This window comes from Oncorhynchus masou, chromosome 13 (genome assembly GCF_036934945.1).
Source record: "Oncorhynchus masou masou isolate Uvic2021 chromosome 13, UVic_Omas_1.1, whole genome shotgun sequence".
In the NCBI taxonomy this organism is placed as follows: Eukaryota; Metazoa; Chordata; class Actinopteri; order Salmoniformes; family Salmonidae; genus Oncorhynchus; species Oncorhynchus masou.
In genome coordinates this window covers 11,316,272-11,326,846 of record NC_088224.1, presented here as the reverse complement: position 1 = coordinate 11,326,846, position 10,575 = coordinate 11,316,272, and the positions used below count along the sequence as shown (strand labels likewise).

The 10,575-nt window shown below is 40.7% G+C and overlaps 1 long non-coding RNA gene and 1 pseudogene across 1 annotated transcript; both read left to right on the top strand.

Moving 5' to 3' along the window:
• Window positions 1-17: 17 nt before the first annotated feature.
• Window positions 18-2,460, top strand: LOC135551736 (coiled-coil domain-containing protein 127-like; annotated as a pseudogene).
• Window positions 2,461-3,347: 887 nt separating this feature from the next.
• LOC135551747 (uncharacterized) lies at window positions 3,348-3,908 on the top strand. Its single transcript, XR_010457364.1, has 2 exons — window positions 3,348-3,455; window positions 3,600-3,908. It is a non-coding gene; the product is annotated as an uncharacterized LOC135551747 (long non-coding RNA).
• The last annotated feature ends 6,667 nt before the right edge of the window (window positions 3,909-10,575 follow it).

Below are 10,575 nucleotides of genomic sequence, written 5' to 3'. Positions count from 1 at the left end.
TATGCCGGTGCCGGAGTATACCATCTCAAGAGAGGGTTTCATTTCGTCAAGGGAAAAATAAATAATCCTCATTGATGAAATACAGAATTCATTATATAGTCAAGTAGTTTCTATGTAAAGATTATTACATTTTACAACCAAAATAATTCGATTTCCGTCATTATATTGACGATATCTAAATTAACTCAATTTTAACTCCCCTCTGCGGATTCTAGGTGGGAAATTACGGAATGTTTATTTTCCTAAAAGAGACGATTGAGGTTCGATTGAAGAGACATTCTTGAACATAAAGATATCTATCTGCAAGGTTATTTAATCCATGCTTTCCTTTTGGTAAATATGTTTTACTAAATTGTTTTGAATGGAATTGAATGCATAATGTATTGAGACAGATTAGCCTTTCCAAAACAAAGCTAGCTGTCAAGATGATGAGGCAAAACCTTTCTTTGCAAAATTGTGTTTGTGTGATCGATATACTTGCTATGACAGTTATAGCTTGGCAGTCAACCAGTCAACAACTGTGTAGTTTATCTTCAGTAAAGATATGCCCCCTCAATTCTGAATGATGTGGTCATTTTGCACAAATTACCCCATTTGTACTTTAATAAATTGTTTCATGATTGTGTTCTTATAACGTTACCAGAGCAGTTAACTCTATTATGGTGAGCTGCCCATTCACATTAGTCGGAGATGGTAACACTCATCGAATTTTCTGTATGCTACCTCTGCAGGTCAGACAAACAACCTGACGCCTGGACGAGGCCCAAATCCCTGTCATTTGCATGAGGAGGAGACAGATTCAGAGGCTGCAGATCCGGATGCCTTGTGAGAATTTGTCGGTGACTGGGTTATCCGCCTGTACCATCCGTCCTATTGGCCGGCGTGCAATCACTGGAGAATAAACTGGAAGAGCTCCATTCAAGACTATCCTACTAACGGGACATTAAAAACTGTAATATCACAGAGTTGTGCCTGAACGACGACATGGATAATATACAGTTGGCTGGGTTTTCCGTGCATCAGCCAGACACAACAGCTACCCCAGGTAAAACAAGGGGTGGTGGTCTGGGTCTATTTGTCAGTAACAGCTGGTGTGCGATCTCTAATATTAAGGAAGTCTCAGCCCGGAGTGGCGGCAATGGGAACAAGTGGAATTACGCCCTACTAATGCCCATGATTGACCTACCCGCCTTCCGTAAGTACTGTATTACATATAAACAAGCTGCATGCTCAAGGACCTCTGCAGGAGCACAGAGCAGCTTGTCTGTTGACTAGATATAAGTTAATTACGTGTAACGTTGCTGACTCAACCTTACTTTGCTATGAGACGGCCACTGTGCTCAGTTTACAGACATCCATTTTAGGCCAATGAATATGTACTGTGCTGTTGATGTCTTATTAAATGCACTTCCTGCAATCCAAGATTGGCATGTCAGATGACAAATGTTCCTTACTCTCATTTGGTAAGATAAGGTCTGAACAAGTGGCAACATTCCATAACTTGTAAGGCATAGTTATCAGACAACAAGCTAAATGTTTCCATCTTTCAGAGTTGATCTGTTCCAGAGAGTCACAGAGGGAGGTCCGACAAGTGCTTTCAGGCTATCCGTGATGACATTGAGCTGAAGTACAAGGAGACACTGAGAGAACCGACAGAAGGCGGTCCACATGGAGAAGGAGAAGACCCGCGTGCAGGGCTACCGACAGGCCATAGCCTCCCAGAGCCAGCAGCTGATGGAGGAATGCAGGAGGCTTAGCCAGGAGCAGGAATCCCTAACTGAGGAGAAGAGCCAGCGCTAGGGCCCTCTTCCACATGGCTCTGGAGAGGGAGAGAGAGTGGCACCGAGGGGCTGTGGCTGCTCTGAGGGAGGTGAAGGAGGATCTGGTGAAGATGCAGGAGGCCTTCTACAGCATCCTGGTGTCCTGGGAGAAGAGGCTGAAAATGGAGATGGACGTGCTGGCAGGGAACAGGCTCTCGCCCAGCTGGACATGGAGGCCGGCTTTAAGGACATCTTTAAAAATGACCTCCATTGTGCACAGTCCCTGAACATGGGCAAGCGCAAGAACGATAGCTCAGATACTGGCAGCTGCAGGTTACACTACAGAAACACAGGAGAGCAGAGGCCACATTGTTGGAAACTCAGTCTAGCAATCTATGATGTATCTGGGATTATGCTTCAAACTGATATTTATTAATGATGTGTAATAGGTCAAATGAGGAAGGGGGAACAATTTAAACGAGGACAGAAAATCACTGTTGTTTAATTCCAAAATGTGTATAGGGCAGTCTGAACCTCACCATTCTTTAGCTGGACAATATGGTAAACCCTGTAAAGCACTTATTGAATCTAAAATGGTATTTGCATGACCAATAGAATCCTATCATGTACTGCCTTTTTCCATCTTATATCTGAAATCTGTATGTTTATGGGTTACGCAAAATAAAGTACCAGACTGACACTGTATATCAGTTTATTTACATTTTATTTTATTCATATTTTTGTTGTTATTAAGAACAAAACAAATACAAAAACAGAAATATACAAACAAGAGTACATAAACCTAACAGACAGGGGCATTACATATCAAAATACATTTTCAATTTGTCAAACAGTTTTATGGTACGTATTGGTTTTTTGTTTTTACACTTCCTGATTATTTCAAAATAATATTTAAAATCTATATAATTACACAATGTGAAGAGGGGATTTTCTCTGCCCACTATGCATAAAGAATCTGCCATGAAAAATTTAAAAAATTAACAATGAAAGTTCAATCAGGGTCCATATCATTTGGATCAAAATAAAACACAATATCAGAGTCTCTTAGATTAACATTAATAGTCATTTCTTTTAAAATAAAATCTTCTCACACACTTTTAAGATCTTCTAACATAAGAACAGTCCCAAAATAAGTGGTCAAGAGTCTTTGGGTCACAACCACAAAATACACATTTGTTATCAATAGCTATTTTGATTCTGTGTATAATAAAGGTCTTTACAGGGTAGATTCTATGAATGAGTTTGTATGATACTTCTTTCACCTCATTAGAAAAACAATATTTGCCAGACAACAACAAGACTGTTCCAGTTCCAGTCCACTTGTCCAAGGGCTGCATTCCAGTATATTATAGTAGAGGGAATAGTAGGCCGTCTTTGTAAATACTAATTTGTTCTTAACTGACTTGCCTAGTTAAATAAAGGTTCAACATTTTTTTTAAAACGTCTTGATATAGCAGTGTATGGATGTGTTTGTTTAGTCATTTCACCAGTAGGTGTCAGTGTTGTATTATTTGCTGGAGAGGATAACAATCGGTCCCAAAATGTTTCATATTGAAACAATGAGGAGAGAAAATGGCAGCCTCGTGACAAAATAGACACTCAAGAGGAAAAAGATGGCGGAAGTGGATGCTGAGTTCGAATCAAGCCAATATGCCGTAGAGGAAGAAGAGGAAGGTAGGGTGGTATGATGCAGGATTATTATGATGGAGATAATGACACCAGATTACATATCTCTTGGAGTATATTTGTTTCATAGCAATGATGGAATTCGTATAGGCCTATAGTACTTTCGTTGTCTATTGGTTTTAATGTTTACAGATCTGGAGTTGATGATGGAATCGCTGATGACAGTTCAGATGAAGAGCCACCTCTTAAGACCAGGAAACCAACAATGGATGAGCTCCTAAAAGACTGGAGAAACTTCTGGATAGGAGGATCCTTCATCTCAATTTCCGCCTAAAATGCCATACCCAAATCTAACTGCCTGTAGCTCAGGACCTGAAGCAAGGATATGCATTTTACTGATACCATTTGAAAGGAAACACTTTGATGTTTGTGAAGATGTGAAATGAATGGAGGAGAATATAACACAACAGATCTGGTAAAAGATAAAACCAACAGGAAAAACATGCGTTTTCTATTTGTATTTTTGTTGCATCATCTTTGAAATGCAACAGAAAAACCATACATTGAGATAGGAAGCTGGGGATAATTTAAGATGTTGTCCACACTTGGCAATTGTGTGTGTGCAAAGTGTCAAACAGATACATTTAAGAATGAGAGAGCTACATAATATTTAGTATGAAGTCTCCCAGGTGTCCCTCACGAGTTTGCCCAAATGTACCCAAGTGGCCGAATTGGTCAATTGCAAAATTTTCAAGTACATAGCTAGAGAGAACATACAAACATGCTATGGTAATAAACAATTTAAGTTTACACACAAAGATGAAGGGGCTTTAATTTCAAGTCATGTCCAGCTGAGGTCCTGACTGCCTTTTAGGTCTAAATGTTGGTGGAAGTGGCTCCACATCCTCAAGCACAATGTGCCAACGGTCCTCTCCCTCAGTGGTAGATGTCGCTGGTGCACTGGCCCTCCTCCACTTCTGGGCTGGCCTTTTCACACCTCGATGGCTGGGCGGGGGTGGGGGTGGAGTCAGAGACAGCTGCAGCGGTCAGACTGGAGGGACCAGTTCCAACGTTTGAATGAGTGAGGGGATGGAGGACTTGAATGTGGTCTCTTTGTTGTTGGCTCCCAGAGGTCATCTGAGTCGAAGTCTCTACCACTATTGAGGATTTTTTTTAAATCAGAAGTTAAGTTTACTATTACTTATTTTATTTAACGTTTATTTTAGCAAGGGGGTGATCCCTGCATCAATACTTTTACTGATGCATCAAATATATAAAAACACAGCACACATCTATAAACATGTATATTATATAGAGTATGGGGAACACAATCACTATAATGACATATGTGGCAATAAGACACTCAAAAACCACATCCACAGCATGTCATAGACAAACATAACATACACATAGGCTATGCTAATACATTGTATCCCTCAGGTCGATATATACAGTCAGGTCCATAAATATTTGGACATTGACCAAATTAGTATTATTTTAGCTGTCTCCCACAGCATATTGGAGTTGAAATTAAACAATGACGATGAGCTGAAGGTGCAGACTTTCAGCTTTAATTTGAGGGTATTTACATCCAAATTGGGTGGATGGTGTAGGAATTACAGCACTTTTTATATGTTCCCCCCCTTTTTAAGGGACCGAAAGTAATTGGACAACTGTCTGCTCAGCTGTTCCATGGTCAGGTGTGTTATTCCCTCATTAGTTAATTTACAGGTAAGCAGATAAAAGGTCTAGAGATGAATTTCAAGTGTATCATTTGTATTTGGAATCTGTTGCTGTTAACCCTCAATATGAAGTCAGAAAGAGCTGTCACTGCCAATGAAGCAAGCTGTCATTAGGCTGACAAATCAAAACAAACCCATCAGACTGATAGCTAAAATATTAGGTGTGGGTAAATCAACTATTTGGTACATTCTTAAAAAGAAATAACGCACTGGTGAGCTCAGGAACACCAAAAGGCCCGGAAGAAGACGAAAAGCAACTGTGGTGGATGACAGAATCATTCTTTCCCTGGTGAATAAAAACCCTTTTACAACAGTTGTCCAGATCAAGAATGCCCCCCAGGAGGTAGGTGTCTCTGTGTCAAACTAAATACAAACAGTTTATATTTTTACAAGATGTAAAACATTGGGAAGCCTCAAAAACAGGAAGACCATATTAGAGTTTGCCGAAAAACATCTAAAAACGCCTGTATAGTTCTGGATTAACTTCCAATGGGCAGAAATCTATGTTTATATTATGACAGACAAGCTATATCTACTGCCTCAATTAAAATACGAAAGACGAGCTAGATCTACTGTCTCTATTATATTATGACAGACCAGTTAGATCTACTGTCTCTATCATATTATGACAGACCAGCTAGATCTACTGTCTCTATTATATTATGACAGACCAGCTAGATCTACTGTCTCTATTATATTATGACAGACCAGCTAGATCTACTGTCTCTATTATATTATGACAGACCAGCTAGATCTACTGCCTCTTTTATATTATGACAGACCAGCTAGATCTACTGTCTCTATTATATTAGGACAGACCAGCTACATCTACTGTCTCTATTATATTATGACATACCAGCTAGATCTATCCTCTCTATTGCATTATGACAGACCAGCTCGAGTTACTGTCTCTGTGTCTCTGTTATATTATGACAGACCAGCTAGATCTACTGTCTGAATTATATTATTGCAGACCAGCTAGATCTACTGTCTCAAATATATTATGACAGACCAGCTACATCTACTGTCTCTATTATATTATGACAGAACAGCTACATCTACTGTCTCTATTATATTATGACAGACCAGCTACATCTACTGTCTCTATTATATTATGTCAGAACAGCTAGAACTGGGTGGGGTTATATCCTTCCTGTTTGGCCCTGTCCGGGGGTGTCCTCGGATGGGGCCTCAGTGTCTCCTGACCCCTCCTGTCTCAGCCTCCAGTATTTATGCTGCAGTAGTTTATGTGTCGGGGGGCTAGTGTCAGTTTGTTATATCTGGAGTACTTCTCCTGTCCTATTCGGTGTCCTGTGTGAATTTAAATGTGCTCTCTCTCATTCCCTCTTTCTCTCTTTCTTTCTCTCTCTTGAAGGACCTGAGCCCTTGAGCCATGCCCCAGGACTACCTGACATGATGACTCCTTGCTGTCCCCAGTCCACCTGGCCGTGCTGCTGCTCCAGTTTCAACTGTTCTGCCTTATTATTATTGGACCATGCTGGTCATTTATGAACATTTGAACATCTTGGCCATGTTCTGTTATAATCTCCACCCGGCACAGCCAGAAGAGGACTGGCCACCCCACATAGCCTGGTTCCTCTCGAGGTTTCTTCCTAGGTTTTGGCCTTTCTAGGGAGTTTTTCCTAGCCACCGTGCTTCTACACCTGCATTGCTTGCTGTTTGGGGTTTTAGGCTGGGTTTCTGTACAGCACTTTGAGATATCAGCTGATGTACAAAGGGCTATATAAATACATTTGATTTGATTTGATTTTGAACTATTATCTCTATTATATTATGACAGACCAGCTTTTTCTACTGCCTCAATTATATTATGACAAACCAGCTAGATCTACTGTCTCAATGATATTATGACAGACCAGCTAGATATACTGTCTCTATTATATTATGACAGACCGGCTACATCTCCTGTCTCTATTATATTATGTCAGACCACCTCGATCTACTGTCTCAATTTTTTTTGACAGACCAGCTACATATATTGTCTCTATTATATAATGACAGACCAGCTAGGTCTACTGTCTGAAATATATTATGGCAGACCAGCTACATCTACTGTCTCTATTATATTATGACAGAACAGCTAGAACTATTGTCTCTATTACATTATGACAGACCAGCTCGATCTACTGTCTCTATTATATTATGACCGACAGGCTAGATCTACTGTCTCAATTATTTTATGACAGACCAGCTAGATCTACTGCCTCTTTTATATTATGACAGACCAACTAGATCTACTGTCTCAATTATATTATGACAGACCAGCTACATCTACTGTCTCTATTATATTATGACAGACCAACTAGATCTACTGTCTCAATTATTTTATGACAGACCAGCTACATCTACAGTCTCTATTATATTATGACAGACCAACTTGAACCAGAATGATGGGAAGAGAAGTGTCTGGAGAAGGGAAGGAACTGCTTATGACCCGAAGCATTCCACCTCATCTGTGAAGCATGGTGGAGGTAGTGTGATGGTGTGGGCTTGTATGGCTGCCAATGGAACTGGTTCCCTTGTATTTATTGATGAATTCTGAAGTGTTTATCAAATCAAATCAATTTTTTTATTTGTCACAAGCACCCAATGCAACAGGTGTAGACCTTACAGTGAAATGCTTACTTACAAGCCCCTATCCGACCGTGCAGTTTCAAAAAATGCAGATAAGAATAAGAGATAAAATAACAAGTAAATAAAGAACAGCAGTAAAAAATCACAATACATGCAGGGGGGTGCCGGTACAGAGTCAATGTGCAGGGGCACCGGTTAGTTGAGGTAGTATGTACATGTAGGTAGAGTTAATTAAAGTGACTATGTATAGATGACAACAGAGTGGCAGTGGTGTGGAGAGGGGAGGGGTGCAATGTGAATAGTCTAGGTAGCCATTTGATTAGATGTTCAAAAGTCTTATGACTTGGGGGTAGAAGCTGTTTAGAAGCCTCTTGGATCTAGACTTGGCGCTCCAGTACAACTTGCCGTGTGCTGGCAGAGAGAACAGTCTATGACTAGGGTGGCTGGAGTCTTTGACAATTTTCAGGGCCTTCCTCTGACACCGGCTGGTATAGAGGTCCTGGATGGCAGGAAGCTTGGCCCCAGTGATGTACTGGGCTATTTTCACTACCCTCTGAAAGCGACAGTTCTAGCCTTTAACTCAGTGCGGATGCTGCCCGTAATCCATCGTTTTTGTTTGGGCTATGTACGTATGGTCACTGTGGGGACGACATCATCAATGCACTTATTGATGAAGCCAATGACTGATATGGTGTACTCCTCAATGTCATTGGAGGAATCCCGGAACATATTCCTGTCTGTACTTGCAAAACAGTCCTGTAGTTTAGCATCTGCTTCACCTGACCACTTTTTTATTGATCTAGTCACTCATGCTTCCTGCTTTAATTTTTGCTTATAAGGAGGAATCAGAAGGAAAAAATTATGGTTAGATTTGCCAAATGGATAGCGAAGGAGAGCTTTGTATGGAGTAAAGGTGGTCTAGAATTTTTTCCCCCTGGTTGCACATTTAACTTCTTATGGTATAGGGGACGCTTGCGTCCCACTTGGCCAAAAGCCAGGGAAAATGCAGCGTGGCAAATTCAAATAAATTGATATAGAAATCAAACTTTCATTAAATCACACATGTAAGATACTCAATTAAAGCTACACGTTGTGAATCCAGTCCGATTTTTAAAAGGCTTTTCGGCGAAAGCATAAGAAGCTATTATCAGATGATAGCACAACAGTAAACAAAGAGGGTAGCATATTTCAACCCTGCAGGCGCTACACAAAACTCAGAAATAAAATATAAAACATGCCTTACCTTTGACGAGCTTCTTTTGTTGGCACTCCAATATGTCCCATAAACATCACAATTGGTCCTTTTGTTCGATTAATTCTGTCCATATATATCCAAAATGTCCATTTATTTGGCGCAACGTCACTACAAAATATGCCAAAAGTTGCCTATAAACTTTGCCAAAATATTTCAAACTACTTTTGTAATACAACTTTAGGTATTTTTAAACGTTAATAATCGATCAATTTGAAGACGGGTCTATCTGTGTTCAATACAGGAAGACAACAAACTCAAGTCTTGCACAACTCTCAACAGTGTTACGCAGTTCCTAGATGGCCGTACTTCTTCATTGCACAAATGTATAACCTCAACCAGTGGAAGCGGTAGGAACTGAAAACAAGTTCCTAAGAAATATCGTTTGCCAATGAGAACTCACTGAACAGAGACCTAACAACAAAAAAGATTCTGAACGGTTAGTCCTCAGGGTTTTGCCTGCTACATAAGTTCTGTTATACTCACAGACATGATTCAAACAGTTTTAGAAACTTCAGAGGGTTTTCCATCCAAACCTACTAATGATATGCATATCTAATATTCGTGGCATGAGTAGCAGGAAGTTGAAATTGGGCACCCTATTTATCCAAAAGTGAAAATGCTGCCCCCTATACCTTTACATGCTGATAGAAATTTGGTAAAAGTGATTTAAGTTTCCCTGCATTAAAGTCACCGGCCACTAGGAGCGCTATAGGTTCTTAATGTCGTCGTTCAACCACGACTCGGTGAAACATGAGATATTACAGTTTTTAATGTCCTGTTGGTAGGATATACGTGCTTTCAGTTTGTCCCATTTATTTTCCAGCGATTGAACGTTAGCTAGCAGACTGGAAGGCAGATTAGCCACTCCTCACCTGATCCTCGCAAGACACCCTGATCTTTTGCCTCAAAATCTCAGTTTCCTTCTCTAGCGAATCACGGGGATCGGGGCCTGATCGGGTGTCTGCAGTATATCTCTCGTTACGAACAACGTGGGGAAAAAAATAGCATGATTGGTTGAGAGACAATAAGACTGCAGCCCTACCCTGTCCCTGGAGAGAAGTGGCTTCTTTGCTGCCTTTCTTGACACCAGGCCATCCTCCAAAAATCTTTGCCTAGCTGTGCGTGCAGATGCACTCACACCTGCCTGCTGCCATTCCTGAGCAAGCTCTGTACTGGTGGTGCCCCAATCCCGCAGCTGAATCAACTTTAGGAGATGGTCCTGGGGCTTGCTGGACTTTCTTGGGCACACTGAAGCCTTCTTCACAACAATTGAACCTCTCTCCTGGAAGTTCTTGATGATCCGATAAATGGTTGATTTAGGTGCAATCTTACTGGCAGCAATATCCTTGCCTGTGAAGCCCTTTTTGTGCAAAGCAATGATGACGGCATGTGTTTCCTTGCAGGAAACCGTGGTTGACAGAGGAAGAACAATGATTCCAAGCACCACTTTCCTTTTGAAGCTTCCAGTCTGTTATTCGAACTCAATCAGCAGGACAGAGTGATTTCCAGCCTTGTCCTCGTCAACACTAACACCTGTGTTAACAAGAGAATCACTGACATGATGTCAGTTGGTCTT